Source organism: Coenobita brevimanus, chromosome 55 (genome assembly GCF_032717465.1).
Source record: "Coenobita brevimanus isolate Jiangsu-jjx chromosome 55, ASM3271746v2, whole genome shotgun sequence".
NCBI lineage: Eukaryota > Metazoa > Arthropoda > Malacostraca > Decapoda > Coenobitidae > Coenobita > Coenobita brevimanus.
This window is the reverse complement of record NC_137008.1, coordinates 2,155,459-2,175,458: the sequence shown is the minus strand read 5'-3', so window position 1 is coordinate 2,175,458 and position 20,000 is coordinate 2,155,459.

The following is a 20,000-nucleotide window of genomic DNA, read 5'->3' as shown; positions in this document are numbered from 1 at the left end:
CAATTTTGTGCTACTCAGGAAGGACCACTGGCAAAAGAGGAGTTAAAGGCTCTAGCTAACGTCTCCGGCTCGAAAAAGCTCACGTGAGTTGATTATTTTGAAGGTAACGAGATATGTAAACACAGATCACGTAATTGATAGTATGAGGCGAACCCTTTGGCTACGGTGTATTTTTGTGAGCTGAGTAAAATCGTCAGTCGTAAGTTGAAATACGAAATTCTTCCTTCCCCGCCTTAACGTTAATCTTTTTTGATGGTTCAGGAGCTTCCTTGAGTGTCGTAAAATGATTTGTTGTCAGAAGAAGTAAAATGCAACGTAGGTCATTCGCAGCCAGACGTTAATCTGACATGCTGTGACGTAAAATTTATCTGAAAGTATAAGTCTGCATGAAGGAGGAGGAGGAGGAGGAGGAGGAGGAGGAGGAGGTGGTGGAGGTGGAGGAGGAGGAGAAGGAGAAGAAGAAGGGCATCCTGTTTAACTACTAGGCCAAGTTCAGACAAGCCCTTTCCTCTCTATCGTGATGTGAGTGACTGAGAAACTGCTTGCCCAGGCTGTGTCTTGTGAAACTGAGGTTCTTCCTGCTTTCTTCATACCTACTTGATCCGCCACATTTGTCAGAGTGGAGAAAGCTGGCAGAGGTTGTTGTACTGTAGTGGACTGGCAAACTGATGAGGTGGATGATGATGGTGATGATATGGGTGATGATAGTGATGATGTTGATGGTGTGGATGATGATAGTGATGATGGTGGTATGGATGATGATAATGATGGTATGGATGATGATGATGATGATGGTATGGGTGATGATAGTGATGATGTTGGTGGTTTGGATGATGATGATTTGGACGATGATATGGATGATAATGATGGTGATGATGATAGTGATGATGATGATGGTATGGATGATGATAGTGATGATGATGGTGGTATACATGATGATATGGATGATAATAGTGATGAATATGATGGTATGGGTGATGATACTGATGATGATACAGGTGATGATGATAATATGGATGATGATAGTGATGATGATGATGATGATGGTATGGATGATGATAATGATGATGATGATGGTATGGATGATGATAGTGATGATGATGATGGTATGGATGATGATAATGATGATGATGATGGTATGGATGATGATAATGATGATGATGATGGTATGGATGATGATAGTGATGATGATGATGGTATGGATGATGATAGTGATGATGATGATGGTATGGATGATGATAGTGATGATGATGATGGTGATATGGATGATGATAAGGATGATGATGATGATGATGATGTTGTTGACGGTAACTTTATAACCATCATCATCATCCTGACCTTTTCTGACCTTGGGATGGGGTGAAGTTATAATCTGCAGCAAGAGGGCCAGTGACTCATCATTGCCTGGGGAGGATAGAATTACTGGGGAGTTTATAAGTGACAAAAAAAAAAAAGTCAGTAAAAAGAGACTGAAGTGCTTTCTATTGTGTCTTAAATATCAGCTCATACATAATATTGTTTTAATGAAGTACTGTGAGGGAGGGATTTAATGTACAGTAATAAAGCACCATGTACATACCGTGTTTTTCAGTGTTTTTCAGCATAGCGTACTAACAGAGTCTATGAATCTATACCCTTTTTATTCCAACTTGGCCTAAAATTGCCCTTTCTCCATCTTGAATACAGAGTTGTGGCAATAGATTAACACTAGAATATGATGCCAGTCAAGAAGAAGTGCTATGGAGAGGGTGCAGAGCCACAGTATTATCTCGTATTCTATCACTGGGCTACGTGAAATAAGCTGCAAAAGGACGAAAATTTAGACCAAGTTAGAGTGGAAAGAGTATAGTGTATGTGGAGAGAGAGAGAGAGAGAGAGAGAGAGAGAGAGAGAGAGAGAGAGAGAGAGAGAGAGAGAGAGAGAGAGAGAGACTGTAATACCTAGAGAGTGTATATCCTTATGTGTCTTATAGGCCTGTAAGGAAAGTGTACCTTGTTAACTCCCTCATGGCCGGGATAACTCTAGCACTTTATTACAGCTAAGGGTTGGGTTTTATTGAGCTGAGAGTGAGTCATAGGAGCCTGAGGAGCTTTATTGATGTGGTTAGGTAGTACTGTGTGTCTTTACTTCTTTACTGGTTGTTGCTTAGTTGTGTGTGTGTGTGTGTGTGTGTGTGTGTGTGTTTAATGCTGTTATTGGGTGTGGTTGTGTTGCATGGTTTGATGGTGGTGTGGTGGTTATATGGTGTGGTAGTGGTGTGGTTGTTGTATGGTGTGGTATAGTGTGATTGTAAGTGGTGTGATTGTGTTGTATGGTGTGGTATGTGGTGTGATTGTTAGTGGTGTGGTTGTGTGGTATGGTGTGGTATATGGTGTGATTGTAAGTGGTGTGGTTGTGTGGTATATGATGTGATTGTAAGTGGTGTGGTTGTGTTGTATGGTGTGGTGTGGTAGTGGTGTGGCTGTGTTGTATGGTGTGGTGTATAGTGTGGTAGCTGTGTGGTTGTATTATATGGTGTTTTCATACTACTCCAGCTTCCGCATAGTCCCTTTCGGTGCGGAGACCTGAAGTACTGTTTTGTGATCTTTTCGGGACGTTCGTCAGAGGAGAAAGTCATCCCAGAAGTCTCCCCCTTCCCGTCTTCTATTACTCTTGAGCCAGTGAAAGAAGTAAAGATTATCCACGTACTCCCTCTCTCCTTTATTAGTCACCCTTACCCCTTCACACCGAGAACGTCTGATTTCTTTAAACACATTGTAGGAAAGAGGTGTCCACGGCACGCAGGGAATACGTGGGCAATAGGCTACTTTTTCTTCCTGATCGCTGGGGATAGGCGGGGTGCGGCAAAGTAGGGTGTTGGTGTGGTGGGTGGGTGAGAAATGGTAGTAGTGTTTTGTGTAAGTGCAGTGCAGCCAGGTGTGTTGGTTTGAGTTGTTGTGCTGAAGTGTTGTGGAGCGGTAAAGGTGTCAGGTTGATAGTAGTAGTAGTAGTAGTAATAATAATAATAATAATAATAATAATAATAATAATACCAGGAGCAGCAGTAGTAGTAGTAGTGGTAGTAATAATAATAATAATAATAATAACTAATAATAATAATAATAATAATAATAATACCAAGAGCAGTAGTAGCAGTAGTAGTAGTAATAATAATAATAATAATAATAATAATAATAATAATTAATAATACCAAGAGCATTAGTAGTAATAGTAGCAGTAGTAGTAGTAGTAGTAATAGTAATAATAATAATAATAATAATAGTAATAATAATAATAATAATAGTACCAAGAGCAGTAGTGGCAACAGTAGAAGTAGTAGTGGTAATAATAGTAATAATAATAATACCAAGAGCAGTAGTAGTAATAATAATAATAATAATAATAATAATAATAATAATAATAATAATAATACCAAGAGCAGTAGTAGTAATAGTAGTAGCAGTAGTAGTAATAGTAGTAGCAGTAGTAGTAGTAGTAGTAGTAGTAGTAGTAGTAATAATAATAATAATAATAATCTATCTGTCTATCTATCTATTGCCAGACGCCTCAATCCCGTTTGCGGTGGCCACAAACAAATCGCCTCCAAGTCGCCCTGTCCCCCGCCATTTCACTGCCCTGCTCCCAACTCACACCCCCCTCTCTCATATACCTCTCCACCCCATCCCTCCATCTCATCCTCGGCCTCCCCCTCCCTCTTCTCCCCTCCACCTCACTCACATACACTCTCTTCGTCAGTCTTTCACCCTCCATCCTCTCCACATGGCCAAACCACCTCAGTGTGTTCCTCATAACGCTTCCTATCACATCCACATCCACACCACAACGCTCCTTTATATCCTCATTCGTCAGCCTGTCTCTCCACGTGACTCCACAGGCTCCTCTTAAATAACTCATAATAATAATAATAATAATAATAATAATAATAATAATAATAATAATAATATACAGCATTTTTCTCACCAAAACAATAATATAAATCAGAAGTTACAGATGAAATATACCAACATGAATTTTGTAAACAGGATATTTCGTAAACTCTAGTGTGGTTGTGAAAATACCAGTGTAGTGTGTAGTGTGTAGTGTGGGTGTAGTGTGAGAGTGTAGTGAACTTTGAGGAGTCGTGTTACAGTGTGCTAATGTAGTGTTTAATTGCAGTGTATTGTGTGATGTCAGTGTTGTGTGTCAGAAGTAGTATTGTGTGTGTTGTGTTTGTATAATGAACTGTGTGAGTGTAGTGAGGCAGTGTAGTGAGGTGTATGTAGTGACGCAGTGTAGTGAGGTGTGAGTGTGGTGAGGCAGTGTAGTGAGGTGTATGTAGTGAGGCAGTGTAGTGAGGTGTGTGTGTAGTGAGGCAGTGTAATGAAGTGTGTGTGTAGTGAGGTGTGTGTGTAGTGAGGCAGTGTAGTGAGGTGTGTGTGTAGTGAGGCAGTGTAATGAAGTGTGTGTGTAGTGAGGCAGTGTAGTGAAGTGTGAGTGTAGTGAGGCAGTGTAGTGAAGTGTGAGTGTAGTGAGGCAGTGTAGTGAAGTGTGAGTGTAGTGAGGCAGTGTAGTGAGGTGTGTGTGTAGTGAGGCAGTGTAGTGAGGTGTGTGTGTAGTGAGGCAGTGTAATGAAGTGTGTGTGTAGTGAGGCAGTGTAGTGAAGTGTGAGTGTAGTGAGGCAGTGTAGTGAAGTGTGAGTGTAGTGAGGCAGTGTAGTGAAGTGTGAGTGTAGTGAGGCAGTGTAGTAAAGTGTGAGTGTAGTGAGGCAGTGTAGTGAAGTGTGAGTGTAGTGAGGCAGTGTAGTGAAGTGTGAGTGTAGTGAGGCAGTGTAGTGAAGTGTGAGTGTAGTGAGGCAGTGTAGTGAAGTGTGAGTGTAGAGGCAGTGTAGTGAAGTGTGAGTGTAGTGAGGCAGTGTAGTGAAGTGTGAGTGTAGAGGCAGTGTAGTGAAGTGTGAGTGTAGTGAGGCAGTGTAGTGAAGTGTGAGTGTAGAGGCAGTGTAGTGAAGTGTGAGTGTAGAGGCAGTGTAGTGAAGTGTGAGTGTAGAGGCAGTGTAGTGAAGTGTGAGTGTAGTGAGGCAGTGTAGTGAGGTGTGAGGCAGTGTAGTGAAGTGTGAGTGTAGAGGCAGTGTAGTGAAGTGTGAGTGTAGTGAGGCAGTGTAGTGAGGTGTGAGTGTAGTGAGGCAGTGTAGTGAAGTGTGAGGCAGTGTAGTGTCATGCGTCTGTCTCAAGAACTCTCCAAAGGAACTCTCATTTTTTAACACTTTTTCCTCTGCAGGGAAAAACAAGGTCTCAGAACGAGCAAACTTCCCGGGAGTTCCGTACGGTGTATCGTGTGTGTGTGTGTGTGTGTGTGTGTGTGTGTGTGTGTGTGTGTGTGTGTGTGTGTGTGTGTGATTAATGTGTGTTTTAAGTTCGCTAGGAAATGTTCTTGTATGGGTCTTTGTGTGTGTGTGTGTGTGTGTGTGTGTGTGTGATGTGTGTTTTAAGCTCTTACGGAAATGTTCTTTTATGGGTCTTTGTGTGTGTGTGTGTGTGTGTGTGTGTGTGTGTGTGTGTGTGTGTGTGTGTGTGTGTGTGTGTGTGTGTCACCATATACATCCGCACGACCATACAACCATTAAATCATCCACTGCTACTTAAACTACCATTACCTCGTTACCACAAACCAGACCTATCGCAGAAACTAGTATGAAACTACCACAATCACCACAACTATTACCACCACATCTCCTACATCTACTACTACCACTATAACTACCACTACCTCTACCACAACCCTCACGTTGACGTTGAAGGTGGTAGAAAATACTGAGGTAGGAGGGGAGTAGATCATTAGGCGAGACAGGTAGGCTGAGTAGACAGGTGTGCTGCCCATTAGGAAAGAAAGTCAGAAATGGGACGAAGAAAAATTGAAAGATGTGTAAACGAGATAGGTAGGCAATTAGCAGGTAGGAAAAAGGTGTGGGGAGGTTGGTTCGTGTAAGTGTTTAAGGTAGGTAGGTAGGTAGGTAGTACACGTAGGTAGCTTAGAATAGGTAGTTTGTTTTGCAGGTAGGTAGGTAGTACACGTAGGTAGCTTAGAATAGGTAGTTTGTCTTGCAGGTAGGTAGGTAGGTAGTTGTGGGTGTAGGTACGGTAGGTATGCAGTATGTGACATTGTAGCTCTCGGTATGTAGATAGATAGGTAGGTAGGTAGGTGGTAAGTAGAGTTTTGCAGGCAGGTAGGTATAGAGATTAATTAAGGAGCAAGGCAGGTGGGTCGAAGGCAGGTATGACAATGTGCTAGAAAGATAATAAACGAAAATTAAGCCAGATAACTAAAAAATAATTAAATACGCATGGAGAAAAAAAGGAAAGGAAGGGAATGCAGAAACCAAGGAGTGGACGAAACAGATGCATGAAGAAGAGAGTAAAAAACCAAGATTTAAGACAACAGAGAAGAGATAAAAGATTTAAAATACAGAGGATGGAAAACGAAAATGAATACGAGAAGACATGCAATGGAAGAATGATGTAAGAGACAGGAACAGAGAAAGGGATGGGGAAAAAGAAAGGGGAAAAAACAGGGAAGGTATGAAAGATTTAAAAGAAAATGACAGGGAGGAAGAAGGGCCCAAAAATATGAGCCAAGTTTTCCCCCTCTTGTTTTTCGACATTTTAATGGTTTTTTCAAGTTGGCCTCCTCTGACGCTCGTTCCTCGGCCTTCCCCTCCCCCCGCGCCGTCCTCTCTTCTCTCTCCCCCTTCCTCCTACCTCTTCTTTCCTCCCCCCTGCCATCCCATCTCTACCCTACTCCTTTCTCATGCCTTCACTTCTCTGCCTCCCTTCTCCCTCCTCCTCCAAATTTGGCTTCTTCCTCTTCCTCCTCCTCCTCCTCCTATTCCTCCTCCTCCTCCTCCCTATCCTCCTCCTCCTCCTCCTCCTCCTCTTACTTTTTTTTTCGATAAACAAGAGGAAAGTTGCCCGACTCCCCTGTTATGATCCAGAAGCCTCACTCCTCCTCCTCCTCCTCCTCCTCCTTCTCCTCAGCCCTTTTCATTTCTTCGCCTTCCTATTTGTTTTAGTCTTACCTTCAAACTCTTACACTTGTTTTATTTTTTTTTCCGTTTTCTTGGCATAATCAGATAGATAGATAGATAGATAAATTGAGAGGGAGAGATATAGCCTACATGGATGGATGGATTTAGAGAGAGAGAGAGACTGAGAGACAGAGAGAGAAGAGAGTTTCTGTGTGTGTGTGTGTGTGTGTGTGTCCCCTATTTCATATTTTGTATTTGTTACTCATACATTTTTCGCTTTTGGGGTTATTCTCTCTCTCTCTCTCTCTCTCTCTCTCTCTCTCTCACACACACACACACACACACACACACACACACACACACACACACACACACACAGATAAATAGAGAGACAGACAGACAAATAGATAGATAGGTAGATAGACAGATAAATAAATATAGCATTAAAGAGAAATATATTCCACGTGAGACGGTGTGCAATTCAGTGTTTTTCGCCTCGTTTCTTTTTGCATCGTTATTATTTCCTGTGTTTTTCCAGTGCTGTTTTTCTCTCCCTTGATTGTTTCCTGTTGATTTTTTCCTTATTTCTTCGTTCCTTTCATAATGACGAAAACGAATGAAATTTTAATCGCCAGCTTCGCATCTAATTGAAAAAAGAAAATTGATGTTTGTCTACCTTTTCAGTCTTTGTTTTGGTCTGTGTTGGCAATGATTTTTTTTTCTTTGCTAAACGCCTTCTGTTCCATAATTCTTTCATATATATATTTCCTTCAACACTCAGGAGAATTATGCTACGGTGGTTTTTGCGGGAGGGGGGGGGGGAAGAGGGAGGGGGAGACAGAGGATGAGACAGAGGGATGGAGTGGAGAGGTAGATGAGAGAGGGGTGTGTGAGTTGGGGAAGGGCGGCATAATGACGACATGGAGGCGATTTGTTTGTGGCCACCTCTTACGGGATTAAAGCATCTGGCTGTGGATAAATGGGTTTTGCACTCACTCCTCCCACTGTTATTGTGATGCATAGTTCAGTCACACTTTTTTTCCACTCTGCTGGCACACTTACACTCACTCCAAGCATCCCCAAACATTCTTTTACATATGTCCACCAAGCACTTCATTCCACTCACTCCACTGGATCATATTATTTCCATAAAACACTTCATTCCACTCTCTCCACTTCCCTTATCACCAGGCATTCTTACATATGTCCATCAAATACTTCATTCCACTCACTCCACTGCATCATACATTTCCACCAAACACTTCATTCCACTCTCTCCACTTCCCTTATCACCAGGCATTCCTATATATTTCCACCAAACACTTCATTCCACTCACTCCACTGCATCATACATTTCCACTAAACACTTCATTCCACTCCCTCCACTTACCTTATCACCAAGCATTTTTATATATTTCCACCAAACACTTCATTCCACTCCTTCCACTTCCTTATCAACAGGCAATTCTCAACACATTTCCACAGTCACTTCATTCCACTCCCTCTTCTGTTTTAAGCTATATAAGAAAACCTTGTGCATTTCTAACTTTTTGCCTTACCTAAGATGTTCAGATAGTGTCATATAAAATCCCCATTAATCCTTTACCGTGAGATTTAATGAGTTCTCTCTCTCTCTCTCTCTCTCTCTCTCTCTCTTTGTTCCCTCTTTCTTTTTCTTTTTGTTTTCTCTCTCTCTCTCTCTCTCTCTCTCTCTCTCTCTCTCTCTCTCTCTCTCTCTCTCTCTCTCTTTTCTTTTTGTTCCCTCTTTCTTTTTTTATTCTTTTTGTTCCCACCCCCCTCTCTCTCTGTTTTTTTTTTTTTTTTGTTCCAGGTTTTCCTTTTCTCATTCAATTCACACACAGGAGTAAAAGAATGACCTCATTTTTAAAAACCCCTACAGTAAAGAAAAAAAAAAATTGAATACTAAATCTTTCAATATTCCCCCTCTCCTTCATCAAATCAAGGTCTGGCGATCGTAGTCAGGGAGATATGTTTGATGGGTGCTCTCCTTGTCAGTCTCGTCGCCGATGTAAATGGGGAGCTCCGTTACTCAGCTTTACACGCGGCTCCCTATCCACTACCATAAACCTCTCTCACGGCTCCCTAATCACAAACGTCCCTTAGCTCCCTCCCTATCCCCCGAAAGGACGATGAAGGAGAAGGGTAACTCTAGCTGATGGTCCACTGGGTTCACATTTCAGATGAACCCGGATCAAGAGAGAGAGAGAGAGAGAGAGAGAGAGAGAGAGAGAGAGAAACTATCTTATAACAAAGGACCAGTGCTTCTCTTGCTGCTTGCATTCGTTTGTACTCCTTTGTATTCATCGTTCCCATAGCAAACTGCCTCGAAAAGACCAATACTTCCCTTGCTATTAGCTCGTATTTTGGACTCCTTTGTATTCCCCGTTCCTATAGCAGAGAGCCTCGAAAAGACCAGTTCTTCTCTTTGCTGCTTTCGTGTGTACTTCTTTGTATTCCTCATTCCTATAGCAAACAGTTTCGAGAGGACTAGTATTTCTCCTGCCGTTTGGTTTCGTTTGCACTCCTTTGTATTCCTCATTCTATAGCAAACAGCTTCGAAAAGACCAGTTCTTCTCTTCCTGCTTTCGTTTGTACTCCTCTGTATTCCTCATTCCTATAGCAGACTGCCTCGAAAAGACCAATACTTCTCTTGCTATTGGGTCTTATTTGAACTCCTTTGTACTCCTCTTTCCCCCTTCAAGCGGATACGAGAATGGCACTTGATTGGAGCTGGCACACCGAGATTAGGGGATAGAGAGATAGGCAAACTGAATGTCCTAAAAATAGTTGAATAATTGCGAGCAGCGGGTCGGGTTGGAGAATAAAAAGTTACTCAAAAAATAAATGGTTGGCCAAAGACTGTGATCGGAGGGTAGGCAATGAAGTTGAATATCGCTGCATGAAGGATAGGGCCGAGGATGAGTTTGGTATTCCCTGCGGTGTACGGAAGCTCCCTAACCTCTCATCCTTACCGATTTATTTTTGGATACGGGTGGCTGATGCCGTTTTGTACGTTTTTTTTGCAGGGTATGTTGATATTGGAAGGATTTATGTAGTACGGAAGAGGACAGTAAGGTGTGGTATACAATTTAAATCGCCTAGGAAAAGGTGTTAGGGAGCTACTTCGACCCACCAGAATACGGGCCTTTGGAGGGATAGGGAGGGGATTGAGGGACGTATATCCAGGCAGCTCCACCACCCAGCCATATAGGTACCACCCCGTGAAGGCCTCCTTCACCGCAACCACTACCCTGTGGCCTTGTGTGTCAGAAATACGTTCCAAAATATCGCTTCCTTTTTCATACAAATGGTACTGGGAATTGGAGGAAATTGGTAAATCAAATTAATAGGTAACAATGGAAGTTTGATGGGCAGTGCTTTTGCAGTTCACTGTGAACTTAATTGCACAAAAGAACATGAAAAGGCAACACATAACGAGGACATACTGTACTGTACTGTCAATTTCCTTCAGTGTTTTGTCCCTATCAACGTAAATTATGTGTAGTAGTAGTAGCAGCAGTAGTAGTAGTATTCCCAGCTTCATCTCAAACGTAAACCCAGTGGACTGCGGGCTGAAGTTGCCCTACTCCTGAAGTCCACCATTAGGGAGAGTTGTATAATCGGACAGTGGAGCCGCCCAGTTATATCAGTGCCATCACATGAAGGCGACCCTCTCCAGCACCAAATTAGCTGTGAGACCTCTTGAATCGTTGCCTCGGAAATACCTGTGGAGCTACCTGGAGGGATAGGTGGGTAGATTAAAGACTGCCAGCATTCCAGAGTGACTGTATACGGTAATTGCCTTGATGTGGCTGGAATACGCTGACATATTCGGCTGCCAATTGAGTGGGATTAAGAAAAAATGAAAAAATAAAAATGAAATAATGAACATGATCTCTGGGGTTATTTGTACGAGGGATAATTGTGCCAGATTTAAAGCGAATTCCTGAAGAAACGAAGGAATGGCACTAAACTGGGAACTATTTAGAAGAGGGGAAGAATACAGAAAAGAATCTGAGCTAATTTAGTATGGCCTTTATCGTAGTGTGGAGATAATGATAAAGGATTCGTGAAAAATGTGATATAGAAAATGGTGTGGAGGTTGAGTAATAAGGAGAAAATAGAGTGAGACTGACTAGGAGTGTGTACGAGAATGAGGAGACCAGAAGGAGACGAAGGCCAGAAACTATACCCTTTTCACTCGAACTTGGCCTAGATTTTCGTCCTTTTGTTGCTTATTTCACGTAGCTCAGTGGCAGAAAAAGATGACACCATACCTCTTCATCCTAACCATAGCATTTTTTTCATGACAACCATCACATTTTAGTGCCAGTTCCTACAACTTAATATTCACGACGAGAGAGGGCATTTCAAGACCAAGTTAGCGTAAAAAAAAATATAGTTGGAGTGATAGTGTGTTTGAGTAAGTGATGTAAGAGGGGGTAGTGAGTCGTGAGGAAGGGGGTCGTAACTAAGAAGAGATTTAGGCATCATCATCGTCATCATCATCATCATCATCATCATCATCATCATCATCATCATCGGAGCCTTTTTTTTTTTTTCTTTTTTTTCACGGTGTATTGGTGCTTGTGAACATTCTCAGGTGTAACTCTGGCAACCGATCTCTCTCTCTCTCTCTCTCTCTCTCTCTCTCTCTCTCTCTCACACACACACACACACACACACACACACACACACACACACACACACACACGTAGAAAACACCACTCACTTTACAGAATTACGTAATATTCTTGTGTTATTGACGAAATTCTGAGCATGTTGAGAGGAATTTTTGACGACCGAGTTTTTCATGTGTGTGTGTGTGTATGTGTGTGTGTGTGTGTGTGTGTGTGTGTGTGTGTGTGTGTGTGTGTGTGTGAGAGAGAGAGAGAGAGAGAGAGAGAGAGATATGGTGTTGGTGGGTTGTGTGGTTTTGGTGTGTGGTGTTGGAATGTGGGGTGTGGTGTTGGTGTGTAGGTATGTGGTGTGTGTGGTGGTGTGTGATGCCTCTATATTTTCCACAGTTCCCCTCAGTACTGTAAAGCCTCCCTTGCCGTAATGGCCTCCGTAATGAAGTAACCTAATACTTTCCAGTGCCCCTGCGTGTGTGTGTGTGTGTGTGTGTGTGTGTGTGTGTGTGTGTGTGTGTGTGTGTGTGTGTGTGTGTGTGCTCTTCTCCCTATCACCACGAGCTCCGATATTTTGAAGGATGTCAGTAAGGCCGCTTTCACAGGAGGCCACCGGTGGCCTCCACTGGTGGGCCAGCGTGAAGGGGACGGCAACTGGTGGCGTCGTATGAAAGTTCCGATTTGAAAAAATGCTTTACAGCGAGTGGCAGTAACCGCCAGTGGCGAGCGAGCCACCGCCGGGAGCTGGTTGCCGGCCGGGCAACCGCAGTGGCCTGGTATGAAAGACTCCATTGAAAACTGTGGCAGGCAACTGAGGCCACTGGTGGCCTCGTGTGAAAGCGGCCTCATTCTCTTTTTCCCCCCCCCCTTTTTTTTTTTTTTTTTATGACGCCTGATTAAGACAAACTTTTCCATATTTCATCATATATCTGACTGAATTTATGCCAGGTAGGCCACTCGGGGGTTGAAAGCCCACATGAACAGTAATAATAACAATAATAATAATGATAATGATAATAACAATAATATTATTAATAATACTAATAATAACAGTAATGATGATGATGATAATAATAATAATAATAATAACAATAATGATAATAATAATAGTAGTAGTAGTAGTAGTAATAATAATAATAATAATAATAATAATAGAAGTAGCAGTAGTAGTAATAATAATAATAATAATAATAATAATAATGATAATAATAATAATAATTCCACACATACACCACCACTTGAGCACCAGTGTATTTTTTATTCAATTTTTTTTACAGATAAACAGAGGAAGGAAAAGCAAATTCAATAATAATAAAAAAAAAAGAATTCCATACGCCAAATTCCAGGTGTCCTCTTCTCACCTGTATCCGATTAAACGCAGCGTCGGATGATTTGCGTCCCTTTAAATTACGTCACCGATTACGTCACCGATTTAGTTACGTCCCCGATTTAATTACATCACCGATTTAATTACGTCACTGATATAATTACGTCACTAATTTAATTACGTCACCGATTTCATTACGTCACCGATTTCATTACGTCACCGATTTCATTGCGTCACCGATTTAATCGCGTCACCGATTTCATTACGTCATCGATTTCATTACGTCACCGATTTAATTACGTCATCAATTTCATTACGCCACCGATTTAATTACGTCACCGATTTCATTACGCCACCGATTTAATTACGTCACCGATTTCATTACGTCACCGATTACGTCACCGATTTCATTACGTCACCGATTACGTCACCGATTTCATTACGTCACCGACTTAATTGCGTCACCGATTTCATTACGTCACCGATTTCATTACGCCACCGATTTCATTACGTCACCAATTTAATTACGTCACCGATTTCATTACGTCACCGATTTAATTACGTCACCGATTACGTCACCGATTTAATTACGTCACCGATTTAATTACGTCACCTATTACGTCACCGATTACATCCACTTTCTAAAATGAACAAATTGAAAATGTTGGTGATATTAGTCTTTATATTTCGAGAGGTGGTATATGTGAAACGTGGTAAATAATCCTTCAATAAAGATTTTGATAAAGAATAAAGAAATATTTTTGTTACTTTCACAGTCAAGGTTTTTATGGATTTTTATGTGACGTCTGATTGAGTGGGAAGGTAAGGTCATTGTTTTTACCTCTTTACTGGATAAAATTATGATCTTGGTTTTCAGTGCTTTGTTCACAGCTAAATAATGATGATGATGATGATAATAATAATAATAATAATAATGATAATAATAATAATAATGAAAATAATAATGATGATGATGATAATAATAATAATAATGATAATAATAATAATAGTGGTACTACAAATAATAATAATAATAGTAATAATAATAATAATTAAAATAATAATAATAATAATGATGATAATAATCCATCCATCCATCATCCAGTCTAATAATAATAATAATAATAATAATAATAATAATAATAATGGTACTACTACTACTACTACGACGACGACGACTACTTCTACTACTACAACAACAACAACAACAACAGCAACAACAACAATTACTACTACTACTACTATTACTACTACTACTACTACTACTACTACTGCTACTACTACTACTACTGCTACTACTACTACTACTAATAATAATAGTAACAATAATAATAATAATAATAATAATAAAAATCATGATCATGACAACAATAATAATGATAATAATAATAATAATAACAATCCATTCCTTTCTGATATATCAATAGTTTTCAGCAAATGTAATCCACTGGCTTTAAATCCATGAACCTTTGTAATCCACAGTGTAGATATTTTTTTACATTACAAATGAATTACAAATAAAATACACGATCATGTTCCATGCATTAAATTTTTTGAGTAAAGGAATATTCAATTTTTCTGACTATCTCCTTGTCTTTACTTAATTCTTTGTTTCTGTTCTTTGTTCTTATTTTGTTTGTTGTTTTTGTTTGTTTTTTGGTTTTGTTTTCGTTTTTTGTTTTTCTTGTTTTCGTTGTTTTTTTGTTTTTGTTCTTTTCGTTGTTTGTTTATTTTTGTTTGCTTTTATTTTTGTTTTTATTTTTTGTTGTTTTCGTTGTTTGTTTTTGTTTTATTTTTTCCGTTTATTTTTGTTTTTTATTTTTTGTTAATTTTTTTGTTTTTGTTTTTGTTTTTATTTTCTTGTTTTCGTTGTTTGATTTTGTTTTTGTTTTTGTTTGTTTTGTTTCTTTGTTTTCGTGGTTTGCCTTTTTTGTTTTTGTTCTTGTTTTTTGTTTTCGTTTGTTTTTTGTTTTTGTTTTTGTTTATTGTTTTTGTTTCTTTTTGCTGTTTTCTACCGGTATTACAAATATTTACTAACCTGTATTTTTCATTGCTTACTCATTAGCTTACTGTTGTTGCTGCTGCTGCTGCTTCTCTTTCTCTTTTTTTCCACTATCGCAAGGCGGAGCGATAATGTTTTGGCCTGCCTCTGTGTGTGTGTGTGTGTGTGTGTGTGTGTGTGTGTGTGTGTGTGTGTGTGCGCGCGCGCGAAATGTTTTGGCCTGCCTCTGTGTGTGTGTGTGTGTGTGTGTGTGTGCGATAATGTTTTGGCCTGCCTGTGTGTGTGTGTGTGTGTGTGTGTATGTGTGTGTGTGTGTGTGTGTTCTCATTTTATCTCATGAACGGCTTGGGCTGTCAACATGAAACCTTCAGGGTATCAAGATATGGCCAAAATCCTGGACTTGGCCAACAGCATTTTCTGGCGGGCGATTAGCACTCGGCTCCTGATTTTTTTTTTTTTTACTGTTCTTCCTGTATACCTGTAATCACTGTATTATTAATTCCACACCTGTATTAAAACAAGGTATATTTTAATCGGCTTAGTGTATTCATTAATTAATGTTTTCAGTAACTTTTTTCATATATATTCACTGACCTGGAAATTTAGAAACACTATCTTTTTTTTTTTTTCGTTTTTTAAATGTGTTTATAATCTGATGTTGTTGATGTTACGGCCATTGATGTAGTTGATGTTGTTGTTGTAGTTGCTGTTGTTGTTACTGACTACCTGTATTGACTGATTTGTTGTTGTTGTTGTTGTTGTTCACTGTACCTGTATTCACAATTTTTTTTTTATTATTTTTGTTGTCGCCCCTACCTGTACTCGCTGACCCGTTGTTTTTGCTGATGTTATTGCTGTTGTTATTGCTGCTTTTATTGCTGTTATTGTTGTTGTTGTTGTTGCTGTTGTTGTTATTGCTGTTGTTGTTATTGCTGTTATTATTGTTGTTGTTGCTGCTTCTGTGGTTCTTACTGTTCTTGCTGTTGTTGCTGTTTGTTGATGTTATTGCTGCTGTTGTTATTGCTGTTATTGCTGTTTGTTGATGTTGCTGCTGTTGTTATTGCCCTTATTGTTGTTGTAGTTTTTGCTGCTTTTGTTGTTCTTACTGTTCTTGCTGTTGTTGTTGTTGTCGATGTTGTTGTTGTTGACTGCACCTGCATGCACTCCCCATTTTTTTTACCTTTGTGTCTGCATTCATAAATCTCTCACATACCACATACTACCTGACTTCCGGGTTAGCTCAGGTGAGGGGAAGTCAGGTGAGTTTGGGGTTAGGTGAGGGTAGACTGGGATACATTAGACACTGTAAGCTTAGATTGTTAGATTAGATTGAATACACCAACTCTTCTTAAATCCGACTGTCTTGGTGACTTGTTAGTTAGAATTAGGTAGGTTAAGTTAGGTTATTTGGTTACAGTATATATTGTGAGATAAGGTACAGCGCCCCCTTCTATCCCACGCTCTGGCTGGTGTGTTAGTTAGGATAGTTTAGGCTGGTTAGGCAGGTTCAGTTAGGTAGGATGAAACAGCCATAAGTTAGGTTAGGTTAGGATAGGTTAAGATTTTAGGTAGTTAGGCAGGTTAGGTTAAGTTAGGTAAGGGTTAAGATTTTTGGTAGTTAGGTAGGTCAGGTTAAGTTGGGTAAGGGTAGGTAGGTTGAGGCAGGATGAAACAGCTCTGCCTACTCCCACGGGCCTGCCTTGTTGGATGGAGAATTGGTGTAGTTGTAATAGCAAACGCATAGCCAGCACAACAATTGGACTTTTTTTCCTCCTCCCTCTAGAATTTTTTTGTAATCCGCCTCTCATGCAGCGGAGTAAATTACACTCCAGCTTTTTCTTTTTTTTAATGGAGAGTACATATAAGCCCTCCTTTTTCCCATCTCTGTTTTTTTTCCCCACCCTTTCCTGAGATTTATGAAAAAGGAAATATTTGCCTGCTGGGTAAAATATTTTGGGCTTGAACCTGGAGATATTAGCAGTTGTTCTAGCCCCAGGTTCATCCGAAACGTGAACCCAGGCTCAAGTTTTCCTCCTCTGTTAACACACTTTATCCTCCTTTCGGGGGATAGGGAAGGAGTTGAGAGATGTTTGTAAAATCCGGCAGCTCAGTCACCCAGTTATATCAGTGCCACCACATGAAGGCACCCCTCTCTTGGCTGAAAGCTCCCAAACGCCTTTTCCTAAGCGATTCAGCTTGCTTCATAAACCTTACTCTCCTATTCTGTGTTGTATAAATCCTTCCAACATCGCCATACGCTGCATAAACAACATTTAAAAGGATATTAGCCGCCCGTATCCAAAAATAAGTCGCTGTGGAAAAGGTGTTAGGGAGCCTGCTAATGAGAATGCGTGGCCTTATAATGTTTTACTGTGGCTGTCGATATAGTTCTGTTCTGCCTTTCTGTCTTTGTTTCCTGCCTGTCTTTTTCTGTTCTTACTTTTCTCTCGTTTTGTCTTTACATCTACGTCTGTCTCCACCCTGTCTTTCGTCTGTCAGTTTGTCTGTCTCTCTTGGGGTTTGTCTGTCTGTCTGTCTTTCTCGGTGTTCTGTCTCTCTGTGTCTGTCCTTCTGTGTTTTTTAATTTGCCCTTCTGTCTGTCTATATGTGTTTTTTCCTGCTGTCTGTCTGTCTGTCTCTGTTTTCTGCCCTTTTTCCCTTGTCTTTCCACATGCCCGTCTCTTTCTGTGTTCTGTCTCTGTTTTTGTGTTTTCTTTGGGTTAGTCTGTCTGTCAATATTCTAGTTGTCTGTTTTTTTCTGTGTATCTGTCTGTGTGTATGACCGTCTATCTCCCTGACTTTCTGCCTGAATGTGTGTGTGTCTGTCTTTTTGGCTGTGCTTCTCAGTGTGTGTGTGTGTGTGTGTGTGTGTGTGTGTGTGTGTGTGTGTGTGTTTTAACCTTTTTCTTCCATTCTGTTATTCTGTATTCTCTCTCTCTCTCTCTCTCTCTCTCTCTCTCTCTCTCTCTCTCTCTCTCACCCTATTTTTATTCCTAGTTCCAGCGTTTATATCAGTCTCCCTCGCTCCCCTTGTCCCAGAAGAAAGATACAGTGTGAGAGAGAGGAAATGAGAGAAAAAAAAAGAAAGTGTGAGACAGGTACACAGAGTAAATGAGGCTAGAGAGAGGAAGGTAGGGGAGGGAGAGAGAGAGAGAGAGAGAGAGAGAGAGAGAAAAAAATTATGAGGATACTTCTGGCGAGGGGAGAAATGTGGAGAGGAAAATAAGAAGTGAGGAACAGGAGAGGGAGAATAAAGAGTTGGAACTAGAGGGGACGGGAGATAATAATTAGAGAAAGAGAGAAAGAGAGAGAGCTGTGTTTCCCTTCAATTACTCCTTTCCCTTTCCCTACGTTTAATCTCTTCCTTTCTTCTTCTTCCAGTTTTTTTTCTTTTTCTCAAATGTCATCCCTTCCAATCTCAAATTCCTTCCACCTCTTTATCGTTCTTAATTCTGTCGTCTTTATTCGCTTTTTTCCCCTAATTTTTCTGTGTGTGTGTGTGTGTGTGTGTGTGTGTGTGTGTGTGTGTGTGTGTGTGTGTGTGTGTGTGTCTGTCGTTCACACCCGATATGCTTTCTCTTCACGACTAATCCACCATCTTCACCACTACCAACAAACCCTCTACTACCACCAACACATCACCCCCTCAACCATCACTACCATCACCACTTACCCCCTTAGCACCACCACTACTACCACAACAACCATTCCTTCTTACATTACCACAGTATTCAATGTCTCTTTTTATCACCCACTACCTCCTCTACCACCACCACCACTACCACTTACACCACCACACAGTCTTCAGTACTTTTATCATCCACTACCACCACTAACACCACTACCACCACCATAGCCTGACACAACCAGACAACCTCTAACTTCTCTCCCTCCTATTTCACTCAAGCACCTTTTCCTCTTTGCTCCAGCCCATTCACTTCTGTTCCTCCTCATCACGTCACATCTTCCCCACCATCACACCCTCATAAATTCTCTCAGCCTCTCACCTCCCCCACAACGCACATCACTCACAATGTCCGTCCCTTTTCATTCACCATCACAGTATCACCATCCCTTGCTCTCCATCACATAAGTAATTATTTCTTTTTACTTTCCCCCCCCTCCACCACCACATCATATCTCCCTCCATCACCTCCCCGCCATCTCTAACACCCTCATTCCATCTCTCTCCTCTTCCCTCCTCCATCATTCTTCCTCAGTTGCCTTCGCGTTTCTCCACCACAACATTTTTCCCGCCACCACACCACATCTTCCTCCAACACCACCCACCATCTCCTATACCCGCCTCGTCTCATTCTCCTCTTCCTCTCACACAATCCCTTTCGCGTTCTTCTATAACCACAGCATATTCCCTGTCACAATAATACTTTCTATTTAACACCTGAATTTGTAGGGCTTACTCTTGGCGGAAAAAATCGTTTAGCATTAAGTGTAACTCCAATAGAATTCCAGAGTTATGAGAGGGTTAATGGTACTAGTATTAACACTCTCAGGCTCCTATGATTCGTTTGGAATTAACTGGCATAGAAATATTGGTGTTGTCATCCTTCATCACCGCCTCATCTCTTTCATCACTGCACCATATCCACCCATCCATCCCTGTCTGTCCTTCGTCTCCCACACTTCCTCTGCACCATTTCCTTCCTCCACCATGCCTTCACTGCTATATCTCCATCATCCTCTCCTTCTTCCTACACCACAGCACCTCCATCCATCCCTCTCCTTCCCGTCGCTCCATCCCTCCCTCCCTTCTCACACCCACATCTCTCTCCCTCCTTCAGCACCATACCGTCTCGACCAATCTTCCCTGTTCATACCTGCTCACCAACATTCCTTCTCTCTCACCACCTTCCACTTCTTCTTTTCTCCGTCGCTCAGCCTCCTTCATTTTCCATCCATCCTTAACCATTATCCTTTCTTTTCCCTCTTTCGTCACCTTCCTCCCGTTTCCTTCTTCTTCTTTCACCACCTTCCCCTTCTTTCCCCCCTCCCTCTCCCTCC